Raw genomic sequence first — 25,009 nt, forward strand, 5'->3', positions numbered from 1 at the left:
ACGGAGCTTAATTTCCAAAAGACGGGGTTTTAGCCATACATACCTCAATTGAGCTTTTCCTTAATCCTAAAATGTTCCGGAATATTTTGCACTTCAATCTATTTAAGCAATGTAGCACAATTGAACCCATAATTAGGAAAAGATCATAATCTTAGCTCGCTTGAGCATTTTATCAAGCATTGAGTGTTCATTAAGGTCTTATGGTCCTTTTATGCAAGATTACACTAGCCCTTTCCCCATGCCTCTCTATTTATAATTTCCACATATCTTCTAAGAACATATGCATGCAATGTAGTCACCCTTATCCCCATGCATTACCTCACTAATGACCCCTTATAGCTACGTTTAAAATTAAGAGCTGAGGTGATGAAGTCTTACCTCTTGGGATGAAGGTTTAGGTGCCTCACTTGATTATCTTCAATGTTTTAACAAGGATTTATGGAGCAATTTTTGATGAAGAGCACTTCCCCTCTCTTAGACCCTCTTTCTCACTCTAAAAGCACCAGGAAATAGGCTAAAAATGAGCTATTGCACAAGATATAACGACAGGGGGTCGGGTTTAAAATTTAGAAATCTGGAGCCCCGACACAGATCTGCGGTCGCATATGCGATCGCAAAGTTGACATGCGGCCCGCAGAATGGACCGCAAAAATGTTCCCAAAAACCTGAACAAACTGTCTGGGTAAGCGACAAGAATGCGGTCTGCATACCTGTTCTGCGGTCGCATAATGCACCGCAAAACTGCCCCTCGCAAAATTCCAAGAGGATTATGCGATGACTATGCGGCCCGCATATTGATTATGCGATCGCATAAGTGGCCGCATAGTTGACCTCAAAATTGACCAACACACTGCTTCACTCTGCGGCGACTATGCGGTCCGCATAGGTGTTATGCGACCGCATACTGGACCGCAGAATCGCACTTTTCTGGAAAATATTATTCCTTGACTTTTTAATGCATAGATCAGTCCAAAGGGTCCGAACTGCGGCGAGCAAAAAATTTTACAAATTTCTAACACATATTCCTAACTTGGCACTACGAGCTCTCGAGTTTTGAGTAAAAATTTTCACGGGGCCTTACAAATGTATACTCCAAAGTCTTCCAATTGTTGCTTGATCCACAGTAACTGAGCACAGCACGAGGCAACTGCAACATATTCTGCTTCAGCTGTTGAGAGAGCCACTAAGTTTTATTTCCTTGTACCCCATGAGATTAGACATGATCCAAGGAAATGAGCCATTCCAGATGTGCTTTTCCTGTCCACCAGATAACCTGCATAATCAGCGTCAGCATAACCAATAAGGTTGAAATTGTCACCTGAAGGATAATATAGAACCAGGTCCTGTGTGCTTAAGATATCTTAGAATTCTCTTAGCAGCCTTTAGATGAGATTCCTTAGGACTTGATTGAAACCTTGCACATAATCCCACACTAAATACAATGTCTGGCTTGCTGGCAGTAAGGTAGAGTAGCAATCAATGATTCCCCGATACATTGTTTGATTTATAGGTGATCCAGAATCATCCATGTCTAGCTTAGTAGCAGTAGCAATAGGGGTATCGATCACCTTTGATGCTTCCATATCAAACCTTTTCAGAAGTCCTTTGATGTATTTCTGCTGACTGATACACGTTCCCTTTATGGACTGCTTCACTTGAAGACCTAGAAGAAGTTCAGTTCCCCCATCATACTCATTTCAAACTCATTTCCCATGAGTTTGGCAAATTCTTCACATAATGACTCTGATGTAGCCCCAAATATGATGTCATCCACATAAACCTGAACAATGAGCAAGTTCCTTCCCCGTTTTTTCAAAAACAATGTATTGTCAATCTTTCCTCATGTATAACCATTTTCCAAGAGAAACTTGGATAGCTTCTCGTACCAGGATCTAGGGGTCTGCTTCAATCTGTACAGTGCCTTATCCAATTTGAATACATGTTCAGGATGTACATGACATTCAAAGCCTGGAGGTTGCTTGACATAGACTTCTTCCTTAAGAAAACCATTCGGGAAGGCACTCTTCACATCCATTTGGAATAAGGTGAATTCTATATGTGATGCAAAGGCAATGAGGATCCTAATAGCTTCCATGCGAGCAACTAGGGCAAAAGTCTTATCATAATCGATCCCTTCCTCCTGATTGTATCCTTGGACAACAAGCCTTGCTTTGTTCCTTGTAGTATTTCCATGTTCATCCAGCTTATTCCTGAATACCCACCTGGTCCCTTTGATGGTTTTGTCTGATGGTCTAGGTACCAGGTGCCATACCTTGTTTCTTTCAAATTGATGTAGTTCTTCTTGCATTACCGTAATCCAGTCTGCATCCTTCAAGGCTTCCTTGATATTTTTGGGTTCTATTTGGGATAGAAATGCTGAGACGTCCAGGGAATTTCTGGTTTTTTATCTTGTCTGAACTCCAGAATCAAGGGGGTGACTATATTATTAAGTGGATGGGAGCTTTTGTGTTTCCAATTTGATTGGTAGAGGAACTAGGCAAATTGGATGGATTTCCCTGCACTCCTTGTTCTACTACCTGTAGAGTGCCTTGCACTGCATCTCCAACTCTTTCTTCAGCTTCAGTGGTAGTAATTGGAGTATCGGGTTCCTCTTGAGAAGTGGAAGAGGATGTTACATTGTCTTCACCTGCCTCCTTCATCTAGCTCATCATATCAACTTTGCCATTTGAAACATCAGATATTTCCCCAGGAACCAAAAGTGGTTCATTGTCTTGATCATCACTGTTTCCTTCATTGCTAGAAGAGGGTGTCTCGTTAAATATCACATGAACACTTTCTTCCACACATTGTGTCCTTTTTTGTAGACATTGTAGGCTTTGCTTTGAGAGGAATATCCCAGAAAGATTCCTTCATCACTTTTTGCATCAAACTTCCCATGTTGGTCCTTCCCGTTGTTGAGAACATAACATTTGCATCCAAAGGTTCTGAGATGAGTTATCTTTGGTTTTTTTCCATTGAGTAGCTCATAAGGGGTTTTGTTCAGGAGGGACCTGATCATGCACCTGTTCACCAAGTAGCACGCAATGTTTATTGCCTCTGCCCAGAAATATTTGGCAATTCCACTGTCAATAAGCATAGTCCGTGCCATGTCTTCCAGAGTTCTGTTCTTTCTTTCAACAACACCATTTTGCTGTGGAGTCCTTGGGGCTGAGAAGTTGTGGGTAATCCCATTTTTATTGCAAAACTCATCAAATTTGACGTTGTCGAATTCTGTCCCATGGTCAGATCTGATGCAGGCTTCTTTCAATTCCATCTTCACTTGGATTTTCTTGACAAAGGCTACAAATACCTCGAAGGTCTCATCTTTTGTTCTAAGAAACAGTGTCCAAGTGAATCTTGAATAGTCATCCACAATCACAAAAATATACTTCTCTCCACCTCTGCTTGGTATTCTCATAGGACCACACAGATCCATATGAAGGAGTTCGAGTGGTTTTGATATGCTAACATCCTTCTTTGGCTTAAAAGATGATTTCACATGTTTTCCTCTAGCACATGCATCACACACTCTGTGCTCCTTGAACTTTGAATTTGGCAGACCACGAACCAGGTCCTTTTGTATCAATTTATTCAGAAGTGAGAAGCTTGCATGCCCCAATCTTCTATGCCACAGTTCTGCATCATTATCAATTGCCTTTAAGCAGCTCATATCACCAGTTTGTAGAGATTCAAAATCAGCAACATAGATGTTCTTGTATCTTTTGGCTACTAAAACCACTTCACCAGTAACCAGATTAGTAATTGTGCACACTTTAGACAAGAACTCTACTTTGTTCCCTTTATCACAGATTTGAAAGACACTCAAGAGACTGTACTTCAGACCATCCACATAGTACACATTCTCAATTGAGTGTGAAAGAGACTTTCCAACCTTTCTGACACCGAGAATGTACCCCATTTTTCCATTTCCAAATGATACATTCCCTCCCTGCAGGGCTTTTAGTGAGAGAAAATCCATGGTGTTTCCAGTCATGTGCTTTGAGCATCCACTGTCCATCATCCATTGCAGTCTGCTTCCTCTCATCGTTCCCTGCACATATAAATTATGGGTTAGATTCTTGTAATGAGGAAAATGGTGGATAAGAGCTCTTCTAGTCCATGTAAGCAGGATGCGATTTTTGCAAGTGGCACCTGGTCCCCCTTTAGTAGTCACTTATTCAGCTAACACTTTGTTTTTCTGAACAGATTGAACCCTGGCCTGGCAATTTTCTTTGAAGTGCCCATTGTTCCCACAGTGGGTACAAAGCCAGTTATCAGGAACAGTGACATACTTGTTGTGAGGGTTGTAAGGAATTTTCTCCTTCTAGAACCTGTTTCCCTGCCTGTTTCCACTATCGTTGAAGTACATGGCAGTGACAGTATCTGAGGACCAGGTCCACTTAAGAGATTTCTCAAGATCAATTTTTACTTTCTCCAATTCAGCTTGAAGTTGCCTATTTTTCTCGAGTTCACCACATAGACTAGTTTTCACATCATTTAATTTCTTTTCAAGCTTGATGTGTGTCTCACTAGCTACTTCCTTCCCTTTCTCAATACTTACAAGCCTATGTTCTGATTTGAGTCCCTCAATTGTTTCCTCTAGGTCTGTGATTACCACCAAAAATCATCCCTGTCTTGCTCAGTAGCTGCAATTCTCTCTGCTAGAGTATTCTTTTCTTTGCTAAGGTTCTCTATGATTTCCTTTAAGTCAACAACCACTACCATCAGATCATCTATCTCATTTTCTACACTATTAATCTTTCCAGCTAGCACTTCTTTTTCTTTCTCAAGGTTGTTTATAGTTTCCTTTAAGTCAACAACCACTACCATCAAGTCATCTCTCTCATTTTCTACACTATTTATTTTTTAATTAGTAACTTCCTTTTTCTTTTTCAAGATTGCCTATGGTCTCCTTTAAATCAACCACACAGACCACCAGATCATCTCTAGATTGTTCAGCATCTCCTAGCTCTATGGTCAAGGCATCCTTATCATTAACAAGATTATAATATGCATCAATTAGAACATTTGCTAGTAATATCAATTTCTTAGAAGAGTAGGACTTCAGATTTCTCTGAACATCCCTAAAATTTACCTCATCATTGTCATCCTCTTCATCATCATCGTACTGAGCCATCAATGCGACCAATGAATCGTATTCTTTTGCTTCATTTTCAACTGCCATCATGGAACTATTTCCTGCATCTGGTTCCCTTTCTGATTCACTGGAGGAGTCTTCCTATGCAGCAAGAGCTCGCTTCACAACATTGTCAGTTGCACTCTTTCGGCTGAATCGTTTGTCAGGAACTGGGTTCCCTTTTGCTGCTTTGTCAGAGTTGTGTTTGTAATGCTCCTGTTTCAGAAGTGGGTAGTCTTTGATGAAATGCCCTGGCTTTCCGCACTTGTGACAGAGATCATAGTTCCTTGGTTTACTTGAACTGACCCTCTTTGGTATACCACCATTTCTTTGAAGGATGTTTTGAAATGTTTTAGTGAGATAGTGGATATCACTATCTTCTTCACTTAAGTCATTGTTTTCAGCCTTGAGCACCAGGTTCTTTTCCTTCTTTGGCTCTCTTACGACAGGGTTCCAAGGGAGGTTCTATGGAGCTGCTTGGAGGCTAAAGGAGTTCTGGCTGCCTACATTAGGGTGATTAAAGACATGTATGATGGAGCTAAGACTCGAGTTAGGACAGTAGGAGGCGACTCAGTGCATTTTCCGGTTGTTATGGGGTTGCACCAAGGGTCTGCGCTCAGCCCATTCCTATTTGCCCTGGTGATGGATGCACTGACTCATCGTATTCAAGGGGAGGTACCATGATGTATGCTATTTGCTAATGACATAGTTCTGATTGACGAGACATGAAGCGGCGTCAATGAGAGGCTGAAGGTTTGGAGACAGGCCCTTGAGTCTAGGGGTTTCAAGTCGAGCAGGACTAAGACGGAATACCTAGAGTGCAAGTTCAGTGTCGAGCTGACGGAAGTGGGAGTGGACGTGAGGCTTGACTCTCAAGTCATTCCCAAGAGGGATAGCTTCAAGTACCTTGGGTCGGTTATTCAGGGGATTGAGGAGATCGACGAGGATGTCACACATCGTATAGGGGAGGGGTGGATGAAGTGAAGGTTGGCGTCAAGAGTCTTGTGTGACAAGAAAGTGCCACTGTTGCTAAAAGGTAAGTTTTATAGAGCAGTGGTTAGGCCTGCCATATTGTACGGGACTGAGTGTTGGCCGGTTAAGAACTCACACATCCAGAAGATGAAAGTAGCAGAGATGAGGATGTTGAGGTGGATGTGCGGTCATACTAAGATGGATAGGATTAGAAATGAAGATATTCCGGAGAAGGTGGGCGTGACCCCCATGGAGGACAAGATGCGGGAAGCAAGACTCAGGTGGTTCGGGCACATTCAGAGGAGGAGCACTGATGCACCGGTGAGGAGTTTTGAGCGACTGGCTGTTGTTGGCACGAGGAGAGGTAGAGGGAGGCCCAAGAAGTATTGGGGAGAGGTGATCAGGCAGGACATGGCGCGACTTAAGATTACTGAGGACATGGCCCTTGACAGGGTATTGTGGAGGTCGAGCATTAAGGTTGTAGGTTAGGAGGAAGTTGCGAATATTTTTACGGTGCTCCCGAGTAGGACTAGACAGTTAGGATTTAGTTTTAGGATGCTAGTGGTTATCTACTGATGCATGGCTTTATCTACCGGTTATTATTGTGCTGGCCATCTATTTCGTATTTACTATATTGCTGTTATTTTACTATGACTCTATTGATGGTATTGATATATCGTCTCTTGTCGTCTTGTTGAGGAGAGGGTCTCCTGGAAATAGCCTCTCTGCCCTCGTGGTAGGGGTAAGATCTGTGTACACATTACCCTCCCCAGACCCCATTAGTGGGCCGTTGTTGTTGTTGTTGTTGTTGCTCTCTTCTTTCAGTGTCTTTCTTTCTTTTCATCTCGTATGTCTTCAGATTTCCAATCAGCTCATCCATGGTTAGAGTTTGTAAATCTTTAGCTTCAGTGATGGCATTCACCTTACTTTCCCAAGAGCTAGGTAGAACACTGAGAATCTTCCTCGCAAGCTTGTTTCTAGGAATAATTTCTCCAAGTGAATGAAGCTCATTTATGATAGATGTGAATCAAGTGTGCATATCTTGTATAGACTCATCATCTTTCATCCTGAAAAGCTCATACTCAGTGGTGAGCATGTCAATCTTGGACTGTTTAACCTGAGTAGTTCCTTCATGTGTTGTTTGCAATGCTTCCCATATTTCCTTGGCAGATTGATAGGCTGAGATTCTATTGTACTCATCAGGTCCAATACCACATAGCAAGATCTTCTTGGCACGAAAGTTCTTCTCAACAGCTTTTCTGTCAATATCGCCGTATTCTTTTCTGGTTTTCGGCACCATCACTATAGATTCTCCCACCTTCTTCATAGGAACATGTGGACCATCACAAATGACGTCCCACAGCTCGGAGTCTTTTGTCATTATAAAATCATGAATACGAGTCTTCCACCAGCCGTAATACTGACCATTGAATCTAGGAGGTCTGTAGGTTGATTGTCCTTCCTCAAAGTTAGGTGGAGCAGCCATTGAGATCCTTTCTAGGTGTTAACCTTTTAGAAAGAACCTGCTCTGATACCAATTGATAGTTTATATGAGTCCACCAACTGTATAGAGACCTGGTCCTATATCAGTTCCTTCAGTGCTAATTACTTAAACAGAATGTAAATAAGACACGGTATTTTTTACGTGGAAAAATCCGAACTCAAGAGACAAAAACCACGACCTACACTGGTAGGATTTCAACTTCACTAACTTGTAACTACACTATTACAAGCAACTTTGTAATGACTCTATTACAAAGACTTCAATCACTCTAACTTGTAATACACTTATCACAAGCCACTTTGTCACTCACTAGTTACAAAGACTTCAACCTATGACTAACTCTAGTCACAACACAAACTCAGATGGTTTATGATTTTGAGTTTAAGAAAGCAATATAAGAGTTACAATGAAGAACAAACAACAAGTTACAACTCAATTAAGGACACACATAGACTTATAGTGAAAGTGGTCCGCAGTGGAGTTGTCTTCTTGTTCTTGACACACTTGTGACTTCAATGCTTGATCAGATCTTCAATGCTTGAGAGAATATCACTAAATGCTCAAGTGAATATCTTGTTGCCCAAGAATGATGTCTATTCTTGGTTGGTACACACCTCTTCCCAATGGGAAGTGACTGCTGCACTGTAGCGTGCACAGTTTTAGGCAGTCACTTTCTACAGTTGCTTTCCAGCTGTAGAGTTGACTTGTACTTCTGTCAGGGAAACTCCACGGGATCATGTCCCTAAACTGGTTCTTATGAATCCAAAGACACACTACCCAGATCATCTTAAGTCCATTGCTGAATGATTGTACCAGGCATGCATCAGGTCCTTTATCTGGTTCTATACAGAAAATTTGTTAGATCATCAAAACATAAGACTAAGAGACCTTAAGCCCATCACCCATTCTTACTAAGAAACTGAAAGAAGTTATAATAAAATGCGACATGGGCTATTGTTAATTAAGTTGAAAAGTTTGATTATGATCTTTAATTAATTAATTTTTGTAGAAGAAGATAATAGGAAATCAAAAAATATGTATCAATCTTTCTCCCATATTTGTTTCTTTCTATTCTTTTATACAATGGTATTATTTAGGCTTTTATCTAGATTGATACTTAAATTTATAATTTAGCATAAATTTCAATGGAGAGATATTTTCCTAAGGAGTCTTCCAAGCTCCCAAGGCTAAGTTCAACATCTCAAGATTCAGTTAACTTGGAAGAACAGGCAAATGAGCCAGAGCAACATCGTCAAAATGAAAGGGTTGATTTGTGTTCCTTAGAAACTAATCCTGGGGAAAGATTACCTATTCGAAAATATCATCCAAATGATCGTGATGCAATAAGAAGAGAATATATCAAAGAGGTCTTTTTCGACCACGAAATCATAACTTTCCTCAAAGAAATTTTTATGGTAAAATGCGTCGTTTTAATCCTCAATGGTTTGATGAGTACGATTGGTTGGAGTATAGTGTAACAAAAGATGCAGCTTTTTGCTTTTATTGTTATTTGTTTCAAGATGAATGTATCAATCAAGGGGGAGGGATGTATTTTCAAGTATAGTGTTTGCAAGTTGGAATACGAAGAACAGATTTGATATGCATATTGGTGAACCAAGTAGTATTCATAATCAGTCAAGAGTGCTAATGTTTCCTTGAAACAAAAACAATCAATTCAAAGTGCATTTTCTAAACAATCTTATCAACAAAAGATAGAATATCGGACCCGTTTAGAAGTTCTCGTTGATGTGATAAGATATCTTTTGAACCAAGGAGTATTATTTCTGGACATCGTGAAGATGAATCATCTGTTAATAGAGGTAATTTTATTGAACTTCTTAAATAGTATGCTAAATGATGTAAAGATGTTGGTGATGCACTTAAAAGAGCTCCAAAGAATAATCAATTGACTTATCCATACATTCAAAAGGATAATATCACTGCATGTAAAATGGAAACAATTAAATGTATCATTGAGGATTTAAATGGTGATTACTTTCCATCGTAGTTGATGAATCTCGTGATGTATCGTGTAAGGAGAAAATAGCTATTGTTTTGTGCTATGTTGACAGAAGGGGAAGTGTGATGGAGAGGTTTATTGGTATTGTTCATGTTCGCGATACTAGTGCTTCATCCCTAAAGAATGAAATCACGGGTTTACTTGCTCGACATTTTTTAAGTCCATTTCATATACGTGGACAATGTTATGATGGAGCAAGCAATATGCAAGGAGATATAAATGGACTTAAAATCTTGATGCAACGAGAAAGTAAAGGTGCTTATTCAATTAATTTTTTTTCTCATCAACTTCAATTAACTCTTGTTGCAATTTCTAGAAGATGTGATAGAAGTGCAAGAACTCTTATTATTAGTTTTCGATATATTGAATATGGCGGGAGCTTTTTTCAAGCGCAGAGATGAACTTCGTGAGTCTCAAGTAGAAGAAATTGAAGAAACATTACGTAAAAGTGAGCTAGAAACTGGTAGGGTCTTGAATTAAGAACTAGGACTTGCTAGAGCTGGTGATACTCGATGGGTTGTTCTCACAACAAATCATTTAACAATTTTATTCTTATGTTTGGCCCTATCATCGATGTACTTGATGCTATTGTTGTTAAAGCGCGTTTTGAAGAAAAGTGTACGATAAAGGGATATCTTAAAGCATGTTTAACATTTGAGGTAGTCTTTGTAAAATGTCAGCTTTTGAACAAGAGGGAGATGGAACCATAAGTACCAATGCATAATCATGTGTTCTATCTATCTATAAGCTTTGAGGAGGAATTTTGCAAAGGTTCAGTATGATGTTACATACACCCAGGCTCCATAAATATCACAACCCCAGAAGTGTATATAAGAATAATGTTAGGAAGAACGTTATGCGAATTGAGAAGAAAAGAAATTTTACCCCATGCTCATAATACGTTCAAAGCATCATAAAAAAGTTGGCCAAAGGGCTTGTGATGACAGTACATTCAGGATTCCGTGCAACTATAGTAACGAATGTGTCGATGATTTGTCATCTATCGTGCTTATTTAGAGAAATCAGAGTTATGAATAATGTTCAAAACAATGTTATACGGAAGCTTAAAGATGATACGAAAAGCAAGGTATCTATATCTAAGTTTCGGAATGAGTAAGATAAGATTCAAGGCAACGCTATGTTTCAGTTCCAAAAGAGATACATTTAAGGTACCCTATGTTACTTATGTCAGATGTACCCTACTCAAAGTCGATGTATTCATGACACGCCTACGCTCGAGATTTACGCTCTATGTTCATGATCTAAGAGTCAAGATGCTATTCATATTCTACATCATCCATGTTTATGTCCCATCATTCTTATGTTTTACACACCAAGTTGTGCTTATGTCTAATGTTAAATCCGTATTCCAGTTTCGTGTATATATCGTGCTTATGTACCAATGCCTATGTTTTAGCTCTGGTATGTTTCGAGTATGGCGAAGATATTGAGAAAAGAAGTTGAAGGTAAGCTATTTATTAACTTGTATGGCCAAAAGGGGCCACGTAATATTTTTTGCTCATTTTCAGTGTGTTATGCGTTGTGACGCCCTAAGAGGCATATATATGCTTTTTGCTAGCTGACAAGCTTTGAGATAGTTCTATTTACAGAGGTAACTCTGCCGAAACTTTTAGAAAATCCTAGAGTTAGCCTTTTCTTTAGTTATGACTCTCATTATAGGACAAATGATCCCAAGGGGGAGATAATGTAATATCTCGTACTTCCGGGGGTTACGTCATAGACCAAAATTTCAAATAAGCTCGCGCATGGCCCAATTTCAAACACGTATCTCTCCTAGGTATAAAAGTTCATGGGGTTCATTACCTACTCAATTAAAGGAATCCGAGTCTAGTTTCCAACCCATTAAATCGTTTTTCAATCCGACCTCAGTATAAAGCGTTATATGGTTTTTACTACGGACCTGCGCAGTGCCTAAGTGCATGCAGGACACGTGGCACCTCCAAGGTTAAGTCGGCCAAACTTAATGTTTTATAAGCTGAAACTTTGGGAATTCGTTTTAAATATTTCTCTTGGAAAAACTAAGCTTCCCTCTCAAGTTTTTCTTTCTATCATCAAAGATCTTCAAGCAAATCGAAAGGGCCCTTCCGGGAGAATTAAGTGAAGAAATTTATAGGGTTCGGCAGCCGAGATTGAAGCTTATAACAGACGGATCGATTCTTTGTAGTCGAGCTAAAGGTTAAGACTCAAGACGTTCGGAGCAGCAGACCCTCCGGCTAGATATCAATTTCTATAGTCAACTGTAGTTGGTGAACCTCATTGTTATCTAAGGGCGAGTCTAGTTCCTTTTTGGTGTACAATTGTCTGGGTAGGTCAGGGCCCTGTCCCACCATTTTTATAGTTATAGATGATCTTAGAGTTTTCATAAACAAAAGTCACCATGCTATGTCCTCGGTTATATTTTGAGCTCATCTTTACTTAGCTTTTGCAAAGCTTGTGTTTTAAAGAAAAAAGATTTCGCAGTTTTATTATCAGAAATTTTCTTAATGAAAATTACATATTACTCCCTCCGTTTCAAATTAAATGAGGTAGTTTGACTCGGCATGGAGTTTAAGGGAAAAAAAGAAAGACTTTTGAAATTTGTGGTCTTAAAAGCTTAAGGGGTAAAGCTTTGTGCGGCCATGACTTTTATGTGGTTATAAAAGCTTCTCATTAAGGGTAAAATGGGAAAAATGAGGAGTTTAAAGTTGAATTATTTCCAAATTTAGAAATGTGTCATTTATTTTGGAACAGACTAAAAAGGAAAGTACCTCATTTAATATGAAACGGAGGGAGTATATGTTTTCCTTTCAGATGTATTCATAAGTGTTTCAGATTCATAGAGCAGAGTTTGCTTGGTCAAGTTAAGGCACCGATTGTCGGTCCGGCTCACCAAATTTTTGGGGCATGACACTCTTCTTCCTTGTGTTAGTTTAATTAGCCACTCTTAGTTCTAGCATATTATCTCTCTTGATTTGTTATATATGTTCCTCTTGTTCATGTTTGCTTGCCTGTCTTTATATTTAATAAGTTGATTTCATTTGTATCAGCTTTCATTTATTTACTTTAGATTCTCTATTTGTTATAGTTTAGCTTAGTATATCATAGTTTATAGTGGCATTGGTGAATGATAAGGTCATGTTCTTGGGTGGGACGGGAGGTAGAGCGGATGGGAGCGGCAGGGGCAAGGGTGGTAATGGGGGCAAGGGAGCCTCTAGGTTGAGAGTTGGGTCTTGGAACATAAGAATTTTAACGGAACAATTTATAAAGGTAGAGAAGATTCTCGCAAAGAGGAAGATCGATATCGTTTGTGTCTGGGAAACTAAAGCGCGTGATGTAAACGGATTTAAGTTGTGGTACTCGGGAGGCTTGAGGGGTAAGAATGGAGTAGGCATTTTGGTAGGGGGAACTCATGGAACAAGTGGTAGAGGTTGGGAGGGTGAGCAATAGGTTTATGCTTATTAAGCTAGTTATTAGAGGGCTTTCATTTAATGTAGTAAGTGAAAAGGCACCTCAACGGGGCTTGTATTTGGTGGTAAAAAGGCATTTCTGGGATGGTTTGGACGAGTTCGTTCTTAGTATTCCACACACCGAAAAGTTATTCATAGGAGAAAATTTCAACGACCACATCGGAGCGAGCACAATGGGGTATGACGATGCGCATGGGGGTTTTGATTTTTGATGTTTGGCTATAAATGTATATTTTTAGTGCATTGATCACCTTACATTTTAGTGTTTTAATGATTGATTGTATGACGTTTGAGCTTAATTGTGTCGTTTTTATGTGTAGGATCATTGAAGGATAAAAACGCGTGAAGGTTGCACCCAAGGATGTCAAAGATACACAAAAAGAGCACGAAAAGGCAAAAATTGGACAAGGCCCAGAACCAGGCGCCACGCCAGGCAATGCCTAGTCCCAAGCGAGATGCACCGTGCAACAGCCTAGGCGAGGCGAGCTCCAGGACACGCTACAGACTTTCCCACTCAGTGCATTGAACATTTTCTACTTTATTTTGGACTTGGGGATTCCGGCCCGAACCTATAAATACCGCCTAAACGTGATTAGTGGTGGTCAATTTTGAGGGCGGCAAAGGCATAGAAACACAAACGGAGCACAAAATTCATCAATTCTTCCATCTTTCATCTAGTATTCATAGCTTTTATGTTTAAAAATAATATACTAATTATTGTCATGAACATGAGTGGCTAAGAACCTCATTATTCTAGGGTTATGGGTTGTACTTGACTATTGTTGTTTGACGGTTGATTATTTTGCTTGAATTATCATATGAGCTTGTTTATTCAATCTTGCACTTAATTATTATGTTGCGTAGCTAATAATATGATATTATCTACGAATTTATAGTTGAACTCGAAAGTGGGAACTATAGATTGCATATAAGATTGAGTAGAGTAAGTTCATGAATCCGGGCATCGAAAAATAGATTCGCGATTAGGATAGACATATTCTAGTTGCCTTACTTGGTTATTTTAGCAGGAAATATACATGCATTCTTGTTAATTCTGATTCTATAGACATGTAGTATTAGGTTGACTTGAATAGACGAGCGAAGCGTTGAAAGAACTTTGTGAGCATAATAAACTCTGTTAACCAAAAAATTAGATAGATTAAGCAGTTGAATCAACCGGAAAAAACGCAATAGGAGAGACATTAATCCCATAACCCCGAAATACCCCATCATATTGAATTCACTCCCATGTATTTATTTGCTCTACTTGCGATCTTATTCTCTTATTTGCTTATTAGTTTCGTAATAATTTAGTTAGTAAAAACCACAATCATCTTCCTCAAAATCTCTTGAGCAAATAACTCGTAACTAGTTTAGCTAAGGCAGTAGTTGATCATAAATCCCTATCGGAACGATAATTTCTTATCACTTTATTACTTGTCGACTGCGTATATTTGCGTGTGCGTTTGGGCCCAACAATTGTAGAGATAGAAAAGACAGAGGAACTTCGCTATTAGATTTCGCCAAAGCTTTTTATTTGCTGATAGCTAACTAGAGCTTTCTGAAGAAGGATGAGCCTTGATCCCCTTCCAAAGTACGGCGGCCAAAACCCAGATTGATTACCTACTCTTTACGAAGGGCGATAGAGGTTTATGCATGGATTGCAAGGTTATTCCGAGTGAAAATCTCACAAGTCAGCATAAGCTCTTGGTAATGGACTTTGACATTAAGAGAAAGAGGAAAATGAGGGTTGTGCATGATCAACCTAAGATCAAGTGGGGAGCCTTAACTAAGGACAAATCCCAGGAGTTGGGGGAAAGGTTGATGGCAATGGGCGAGTAGTGGGGACGCGAGTTGTAGGTGAACTAGGACAGCGGATTGCATTAGGAAAGCAGCTAGAGCGGTACTAGGGGTCTTGAAAGGTTACTCTGATAGACACAGAGGAGAGTGATGGTGGAATGAAGAGGTCCAAAGGAAAGTGGAAGTAAAGAAGGCAACATATCTAAAGTTGGTGGAGAGCAAGACAAGAAGGATAAGAGGACGAACATGGAACATGGATAGGTATAAGACAATAAAGAAGGAGGCGAAGTTAGTGATCACGATGGCGAACAACAACGTTTGAACGCTTGTATTCAAAACTTATGGAGAAATGTGGGGATAAAAATTCATACAGGCTAGTCAAGGCGAGGGAGAGGAAGGCCCGTGACCTCCGGACCAAGTGAAGTGCATCAATGATGAAGAAGGCAAAGTATTGGTGGAAGAGGCACATATTAGACAAAGATGACAGACATACTTCCATAAACTTTTGAATGAAGAGAAAGACATGAATATTATGCTGGGTGATTCGGAGCACTCCGAGAGTCGTCGAGATTTTGGGTATTGTAGGCGTATTAAGGTTACGAAGGTCGAATGAGCTTTGTGTAAGATGAGCAGGTGAAGAGTTACTGGGCCAAACGAGATCCCTGTGGAGTTTTTTAAGAGTGTGGGAAGGACAAGTTTGGAGTGACCTACTGGATTGTTCAATGTCATATATTACGACGGCAAAAATGCCCACAGAATGGAGGTAGAGTACAACTATTATGTTGTAGAAGAACAAGGGTAATATTCAGAATTGCAACAACTAGAGGGGTATTAAGCCATACTATAAAAGTTTGTAGGAAAAGCGTATCTATTTTCGAGAACCAGTCTTGATTCATGCCGGGGCGATCGACAACAGAAGCCATTCTCCTTGTAAGGATATTGGTAGAGCGGTATAGGGAGAGGAAAGGTACTTGCATATGGTGTTTATTGACCTAGAAAAAACTTACGAAAAAATCCCAGGGGAGGTTATATGGAGATGTTTGGAGGCAAGAGGCATTCCTATAGCCTACACTAGAGCGATCAAAGATATGTATGATGGAGCTAAGACTTGGGTAAGGACAGCAGGAGGAGACTAGGGACACTTTTCGGTACTGAAGGGGTTGCTCCAGGGATCAACTCTTAGTCCATTTTTATTTGCATTGGTGATGGATGAATTGAAATGACACATTCAAGGGGAGATGACGTAGTGAATATTATTTGCAAATGATATAATTATGATTGAAGATATGTAAGACGGAGTTAACGCTAGGCTGGAGTTTTGACGACAGAATCTAGAGTCTAAATGTTTCAAGTTGAGTAGGACTAAAATAAAATACTTGGAGTGTAAGTTCGGTAACGTTACTCATAAGGCGAAAGTGGAAGTGAGGCTTGATACGCAAGTCATCCCCAAGAGAGAAAGTTTCAAGTATTATGTGTCAATAATTTAAGGTAATGGGGAGATTGGTGAGGATGACATACATTGTATTGGAGCGAGATGGATGAAATTGAGGCTCGCATCTGGTGTCCTATGTGATAAGAAGGTGACACCGAGGCTTAAAGGTAAGTCCTACAGAGTGGTTGTTAGACCGATTATGTTGCATGGCGCGGAATATTGGCCAATCAAGAACTCTCAATGACGGAAATGAGGATGTTGAGATGGATGTGTTGGCATATTAGGAGATATATGATCAAGAATGAAGATATTCAAGAAAAGATGCAGGAAGGGAGGTGTTGAGATGGTTCGGACAAGTGAAGAGGAGAGGTCAAGATGCCCCAGTGAGGAGGGGGATGGCTATGATTGGTCTTAAGAGAGATAGAGGCAGACCGAAGAAGCATTGGGGAGAGATGATTTGGCAGAACATGTCATATCTCCAACTTACCAAGGATATGACCTTTAATAGGAGGGTACAGAGGTCGAGGAGAGGGTAGGAGGATAATGGATAGTCGAGCATTCTTCTTTTCTATACCAGTAGAATTAGTACATATTCTACTATTCTTATTTTTAGATTTCCATTACTACAAGCTGTTTCTTCTTTTCGGTCATCTTATTATTATGTTGTTGTTCCTGCTGCTTCTTTTTATATCTTCTAAATTACCGTATTTTTTTGTCATTATTGTTGTGCTTATGTTTTTCTTGAGCCGGGAAGCTATTGAAAACCTCTCTGCTTCTACAACGATAGGTATAAGATCTACATACATACTAGTCACTACCCTCCTCAGACCTTATTATATGGGATTATACCGGGTATGCTGTTGTTATTTGTTACTTTCTTTCTTCGTTTCCTAAAAACCAATTTGATCGTGTGGGTCCATTCTCGTCAAAGTGCATTCCACGAGAGTATAGACACATTATACTGTTAATGTGGACCTTCATCACCATTCACCACTTCGTCCTAATCTTCCATCTTGAAAATATAATTAAGAAATCAAACTATTTCATCGTCAATAGTTTTTAAGTATTTAGATGAGATATTTCCGTGATTTAACATGTACAGCAGGCAATACTATTATACAACTTGTGTTAACTTTAAGCCCATTGCACACTCAATAGTAACATATGATCTTTTCTTTTAGCTGAAAACATAAAATTTCCATACAAAGAGTAACTAATATCCCCACAAAGCGCTTTTCACGTTAAAAGCACAAAATCTTGAAATCTTTAGTTTATCTTTATCCTTTGCAAGAAGTGAGAAATTAATCAATGTGATTTAGCCTGCTAGAGAAGTTACTACTCAGACCTTAAAGTAGGACCAGCAATACAAATATCTAGTGACTGATTTTAACACAAATTTTTAGAGAGGAATTCTATATTTTAGGTCAATATTATAAACATAAAAAATGAAAAAGAGTGAGTGATATTTTCATTGAAATATACTCGTAAATACAAAGTGAATACGGACAACAGGTACTTTCCGCGGGCACCACTATAAAGGTACCGGTGTTGGGGGACCCGAGAAACTCCATCGTTCCCAAACAGAATATCTGGGAAAAGACCCTACCCCGCTGCTGTTCCCCAAATGGATTTGGATATTCCTGTTTACTACCACATCGATCGTGAACATTTTTACTTTCACGAAAGGAACATTGTCAACAGGTTATTCTCTTTCTAAATTTGCTTTGATCATATGCCAAATTATGTTACCATTTTATAATATTGTTGTTAGTATATACCCATTTAAGTTTACAGACTTGCTGAATGTGTTTATATCTTATCTTTTAACAATACCCATTTGTGTTAAGCTAGTTCTGTTCATAATTTTATTTTTTAACGATACCCATTTGTGCTAAGCTAGTTCTGTTCATAATTTTGATTTGTACAATCCCTTTGGGTTAACCATAATTGTGTTTTTACCCATCTACGTTAACAAGAAAATGCAAAATGTGTTTATATCTTGTTTTTTAACAATACCCATTTGTATTTAAGCTAGATCCGTTTATAATCTTGATATTTACAATCCCTTTTTGTTACCATAATTGTGTTTTTACCCATCTACGTTAACAAGCAAAATGCAAAATGAGTTTATATCTTGTTTTTTTAGCGATACCCATAAGCTAGATCCGTTTATAATCTTGATTTTTACAATCCCTTTTTGTTACCATTTCATATTTATTTATTTGTACAAATGGGTACCCATTTTTGCTTCAGTTCAAGATCTGTTGTTGAATATTCAAACATTTGTGCTTACAGGATAGACAAGTTTCTGGCTAATGTCACTGTTCCAGGCAACTTCATCATCAAGGGAACGCTGCAAAAATTCCACTGTAATAGCATAATCAGAGCTTTCCTAATTGTAAATGTTAGGGAGTTTTTAACTAACATATATATATATATATATATTATGCATTTTCAGACAACTATACTACTGCAACGGGTATGGAACTTAACACTGGAAAGGATATGGTGAACCGGGTTGATCAGTGGAGGCATGAACTTGCTGACAACACTAAGTACCTGAAAATGGGGTTTGACATCCGTGATCAGTCTCAAACGATCTTTCCAGAGAAGATGATTCAAATTCTGCTAGTGCTTAAGGTTGCCTATCCACTAGAACAGTTCAGGTATAAATCAATTTAATGCAATCAAACAGTTGACCAAAAAGAAGATGCAAAAAGAAAAACCAAAATTTTGTTCCTGGGAATTTTTTCAAGGGCAAATGTGATAGATAGGTTGTTTACACATGCTATATAGTTCTGCTTTCATGCATACCTGCCATTCACATTCATGAAGAGCCGCCTCTTCAGCAACCTGTTTAGTCATCTTTTCCCGCATTTAGACCAGCATTGGTAAGATTTTCCATTTAGAGGTCTGCAAAACAGCCAAGACAAACCCCAACAGCCAAAACAGACCCAAACTTTACACGTACTCCATCTAAGACCGGTTTCTTCTTCCTCTTGTTGCACGTTTCTGCTTTATTTCTTTAGAATTCTTTGGTTCCTTCTTTGCTCTAACTCAAACAGCAATTCCTCTTATTAGCCCCCAGCAGGATACACTAATAAAACTTAAATGGACTGAGTTCCAGAGGATTTTTGAAGAAGACATGAAGGGAGCGGAAGAATCCGTAAGTATCTGCTTTTTACGCTTTGAGTAATATTGACTTACTCTGAATCTGACAACTTCTTTCAAACTTTGTTTGTAGTGGACTAGTAGAGATGAAGATAAAAGACTGATCAAAGCCCTGGTTGAAGCAGTTGAAGAGGTAAAACTCTCTCAACGGAGATTTTAAAAAAACAATAACAGAGACAAAAGGCATACTAACATTTGAATTTTGCAGGAGAGGAAACATAATGACATATACATGTACACCCCAAACAGCACAAGCAACGTGTAAGCTTTCTTAACACTTCCAAGTACTTTTGAAAAACAATGAATCTATGGACAACTGTTTCACTGAAAAACTTTTGGAAAAGAATTGTTTTTTCAATTGGATGTTTTCCAGAACTTTAAAAAAAAAATTAGTCGCAACACTATACTTTGCTAACTACCAACATTGAACTCTCAAGTTATCAATGACACCTCTATTATGCACAGAGTGTAACAGTATCCGAAAGCACCATGTCCTGGACTAACAACTCTAACATTTTTTATCTTTCAGCTCGGGCAAACATTTCTTTTTCCACGACCATTCAGATAGAAGAATCTTCATGCTGGTCTACGAAAAGAAGATGTAAGATGGTTCAATGTACTTCAATGATATTATTTTTAGTTAGATCAAAAACCTTGTTCTATCCCTTAAGGTTTATATCCTATTCTTAATGTTCTACTACCTGCATAACTTATTCTTCTTTGTACTGAAATTCTAGACTCTGTTATTGCCTTTTGTACTTTATCAAATTTCATATATAATTCTTGAGGTAAGGTTATTGCTCTTTGTCCTTAATTGGTTCGTATTCTAAATTAGAACTAAATATAACATCTTAAGGAAGAAGTGGATGTTTAAAGAGCACAAGGATTCTGCATGGAATAATGCAAGGTAGTGTAGGTTTATGGTATAAAGAATTACCACAAACAGTAAAGGAGGAACGTTACCAATTAGCAGAAAAAAGAACAGTAACAGATTTATTGACTACATTGAAAAATACCAGAAGATTTGAAGTTTGAGGACGAGACTTGGATAGTGAAGAAAAAGGACAATATCTCTCTCCATAGGTGGCAGAAATAACATCTCCCTGTGGCAGGTTGACACTAATTAACAGCATCTTGGCCAGCATCCCAGCTTACTCATGCCCCTTTTCCCTACTACCTACAAGGGCTTTAAAGCAGCTGGGCTAAATAAGGAGAATTTCTGTTTGGGAAGGATGTGGCACTCAACACAAGCTCCATTTGGTTAAATATTCTAATGTAATCCAAAAAAAAAGACACTATTCTTTTTTTAATACGAAGGAAACTATTCTTTGTTGTTCTGCAGTTTTCTTTTTAAGATTAAAATAACATATGCTATGATTTTATTGTATTCTTGTATAAGCACAGAGTCATATAGTTTTCTACTAGGTCCACAATATACTACTCTGAGTATTTCTATCTATGTCAATGGAGATTCATCATATTTTATGTCCTATCGAATATTTTTGGTAAATCCAGAGACCCAGTAAAGGTCCAAAAGGAAGAAAAAAGAAACTTCTGGAAGGAGCACGAGGAAAATTTCTTGAAGGAGCAAAAGGAAAATTTCTTGAAGGAGCAAGGCAACTCATCAGGTACAAGCGGAAAGCAAAGACAAGCAGCAGATGAGGAAAACCAACCTTAATGGAGAAAACTGATTTTGATTTTTTCATACCTATTGACAGAAATTAGAAAACAGCTTAAACTTTCAGCTTTATCATGACCCATAAGCATAATATGGTCATTGAGTTGTATGTTTAGTATGTTCAAACTTATAGCATTAGAAAGTCAAGGGAAATAATATTCTCATTATATCAGATATGCACCAATTTTCAAAGAAGAAAATCTGAGTTTCTCAACTACAACAAGATACAATAAAAATCTGTTATTGTTTATGCTATAGTAAGAAAAGTTAAGTGTAATAATCTTCATGAGCACAAAGAACAACAAAGAAAGAAATTCAGATCTTATCAATACTAGAAATGGTTTTCAAAGAAAGTAAAACCGATGCTTAGGAAAATAGCATAGCACTTAGAAGTCACAACAGAAATCCAAAAAGAAAAACACAAAAACAGAGAATAATCTTACAGAAAATTGAAGAAAAAATCAATCTGATAGGCTAATCAAGCAAAATCCCAGAATTGCCAAAGTACCGATTTCGTAAAAGAAGATTGCCAAAAAAAGGATTTTTTTTGCAAAAGAACCAATCTTCAACAAAACAGATCTTAAATATATGTTCTTGATTACGTTAGAATAATGAAAAGCTAAGTGTAAGAAAAGAAATTCAGATCTTGTCAATACTAGAGAAGGTTTTCAAAGAAAACAAAGCAGATACTCGGGAAAATAGCATAGAACTAGAATTACTGAATAGATCTTAAAAGTCAAAATCCAAATAAGATTAACAAAAACAGATAACAATCAGAACCCAAACTCAACTTGTTTTCACCTTTCTGAAACAGATCTTATAGTAGGATTCAAGAAAAGGTTCAATTGAAGCACGGCTAATTAAGCCAAAATCCACAATTATCAAAGAACCGATCTTTATTGCCAGGGAATGGATTTTTGCTAAATAACATTAAAGAACGGATCTTTTTTGCGAAAGTGTCAAAGAACCATTCTTCAACAAGGTATGTTGGGAGGTAGGTTAAAGTTGGGATTTTTAGGCGTTAACGATATAGGTGGAGTCGGACCGGATCGAGAGTCTCTTGGGCCGGGTTAATTAGTTATTGGGTTGGTCCCTATCTATTTTAGAGAAATTTTCATAAAACACTATCTTTTAGTAGTAATTAGTCATCTATAGATACCATTTGCTATATTACGGATTATAGATATCTTGTATGTGGTTATAAGATGTATTTGATGTATTTAAGCTATTGTATTCATGAATACGGTAGCAAAAATAGGCGTGAATCAAGGAAGTCCAACTAATCAGTTGTTGTATTCGAGTGTATTCGACTGTATTCATGGAGTGAAACATAGGATTACAGCTGGAAGATTATTGTATTTGACTGTATTCACGGTGTGAAATAAGGGATTACACTGTTTTTAAACGGAAAGTGAATCAATTAACATAATAGACTCCTAATATAATCAACATACTCAATTATAACACATAAATTTTGTATTTTCAGTTACAAAAAGATTCTCAACCGAAAATACCCCAAAACCATAGCAATCTTCAGAGAAATTATATAATACATCTGAATACATAAATTATATTAATTAAAAAAAACTTATGAATACATCCATGGCATATAGCGATATAGTGAATACAATAAAATACATAGAATACAGCGGGATACAATGAATACAGCGGGATACATTGAATTACAATGCGAAAAAAAGACAGTGAATACAATAAAATACATGGAATACAGCGAGATACATTGAATTGCGATGAAAAAAAGACAATGAAATACATGAAAATACATTGAAATATATTAACAGAAAATCAAGTTGCTCAGCCCCAAACTCCATCGTCTTTATTCAAGAACAAACCCTAATTTCCGGCGAATTCGTCGTTCACCGGAAGCCGGTAGTGAGAAACCAACCGGATTAAAAGAGCTAAGGAACATCTTCTCCTTTCTCAAAACCAGCAGATGTATATCAGTAAGTTCTTCTCTTTTCTCAAAACCAGCAGATGTATATCCAGATGAATCATCAGTAAGTTCTCCTCCTTTCTCAAAACCAGCAGATGTATATCCAGGAACATCTTCCTCTAATATTTTCGTGGCCGAAAACAAGAGAGGAAGATTATTTTCCATTAATCCAACATTACCTCTATTAAATTCTCATAGTAATTAATCAATCTTGTCGGCTGCTGCTGCTGTTGGTTACAAACCAATCAAAAATTTGGCAGATTGCAATTCGTTTGAAGAATGACTGGTTCATTGAAAATTTGATGAACTAATTAAGAGAATAGAGAGAGAAAGAAAATAGTGTAACTAATTAGCGTATTTAGTGGCTTAGTACGAGGAGGCAACCAAAAATAAAAAATTTGCTATAAATCTTAAAAGGTATCTATAGAATATAATTTTTTAAATGGTATTTATTTAAAATAAATAAGGTGTTAATCTTTGCTATAGGAGGTAAAAAATCCTCTATTTTACTAAAGAAAAAGACACTAAGGCCTCATTTGTTTTTTTAAGACTAGTTTTAGTATACGTACGTCGCACGTGTGCATCACGTTAATCAATATAAACGTATACAAATTATTAAAAAAATAGCAATGGAGGTAAAACTAAGTATGTTTGAATGATGAAAATAAATATTAGTACATTGTTATAATATATAGTTAAATTCAACATTTTCTGAATGAATTTTAGTGTAATTAGTTCTATAGTATTTATCAGTATAATATTTTATTATATAAGACACAGATATTCTATGTTGTTTTATCTCATCTAGCATCTCTTTGTAAACTCTCATAATGTCATCATACAAAAAAAAAATTGTTCTTCATTCAAAGTTAATCAAAATTATAGACAAGCGAAATGAACCTCTTCTTGTGTAAAAAAGCTGTCTGGATTCATATTGATTTAAGTCTAAATTTCCTTCTTTGCACGTTCAACCAATACCAAATAAAAGTTAATACTATCCTAAACTCACTCCGAATCCACTCTGCTAATAACAATTTTAAAATTTCAAGAGTTCACAATGTTGAGGTTAAGTTTTCAAAATTATCGGGGGGGGGAATTTATAGTTATTTCAAGAGTTCCATATGCATTAGTTTATCTTAATAGTATGGGTGTGGTTTAATTTATTTCTAAATTAACACCATATTAGTTCAGACTTCTAGAATTTTATAGTTAAGATTATATCAAAACTCTTAAAAATTTAGTAGGAAAAAGGCGAACATGCATTACTGATGGATATCCCATATTTTTAAATAATCAATTATTGGTACTTAGGAGAAAAACAATACTATTATATACCTTAGAGGCTAAGAATTAAAAAAAAATTTAATGGCCACGCACTATACTCCAAAAGGACTAAATATGAGGAAAATAATTACAATGACTATTTTTTCTAGTGTGAAATTTATTTTTAAAGGGTAAAAAAGACAAACAAAATTGGAGCTGCTCCAAATCTTCACCTAAAATTAATCGGTTAAAATTATTTTGATTTTTCTACTACAAATCTTTTGTACTACTATATAGTTAAAATAGAAAGAATTTAATATATAAATATAAATAAATAATCAAATAAATAAATAGATATTAAATCTTAAGACCAACAAATAGTTTCATTGGGAAGGACAATAAATTAAGAGGCAAAATTGTTCTTGATTAAAGTACAAAGACAAAGGACACGAAATTACACAACTCTTTGTCGTCTAAAGACCTCTAATTTTATTTTATTTTCCTATTTAAAGTATATAATAACTGCATAACACGTGTAGAATGTTGCTCAAATTAACTAATAAGATATCAGAATATGATGCCCTAATATATTGAGGCTTTGTACTTAGTTT

At 37.4% G+C, this 25,009-nt stretch overlaps 2 long non-coding RNA genes across 4 annotated transcripts; one reads left to right on the plus strand and one right to left on the minus strand.

Annotated features, from left to right (window-relative positions):
- The first annotated feature begins 11,673 nt into the window (after window positions 1-11,673).
- Window positions 11,674-13,936, plus strand: LOC109219770. The gene is made up of 2 exons (XR_002066984.1): window positions 11,674-11,959; window positions 13,421-13,936. It is a non-coding gene; the product is annotated as an uncharacterized LOC109219770 (long non-coding RNA).
- Window positions 13,937-18,509: 4,573 nt separating this feature from the next.
- On the minus strand, window positions 18,510-22,196 carry LOC109219771. Of its 3 annotated transcripts, none has more exons than XR_002066987.1 (3): window positions 19,147-21,966; window positions 18,892-18,984; window positions 18,510-18,699 (listed from the first exon to the last, which is right to left on the minus strand). It is a non-coding gene; the product is annotated as an uncharacterized LOC109219771 (long non-coding RNA). The 3 variants fall into 3 exon arrangements; XR_002066986.1 differs by lacking the exons at window positions 18,510-18,699; window positions 18,892-18,984 and adding exons at window positions 18,706-18,891; window positions 21,983-22,196 and having other exon boundaries at window positions 19,147-21,211; XR_002066985.1 differs by lacking the exons at window positions 18,510-18,699; window positions 18,892-18,984 and adding exons at window positions 18,706-18,891; window positions 21,973-22,196 and having other exon boundaries at window positions 19,147-21,211.
- Between the last annotated feature and the right edge of the window lie 2,813 nt (window positions 22,197-25,009).

This window comes from Nicotiana attenuata, unplaced genomic scaffold (genome assembly GCF_001879085.1).
Source record: "Nicotiana attenuata strain UT unplaced genomic scaffold, NIATTr2, whole genome shotgun sequence".
NCBI lineage: Eukaryota > Viridiplantae > Streptophyta > Magnoliopsida > Solanales > Solanaceae > Nicotiana > Nicotiana attenuata.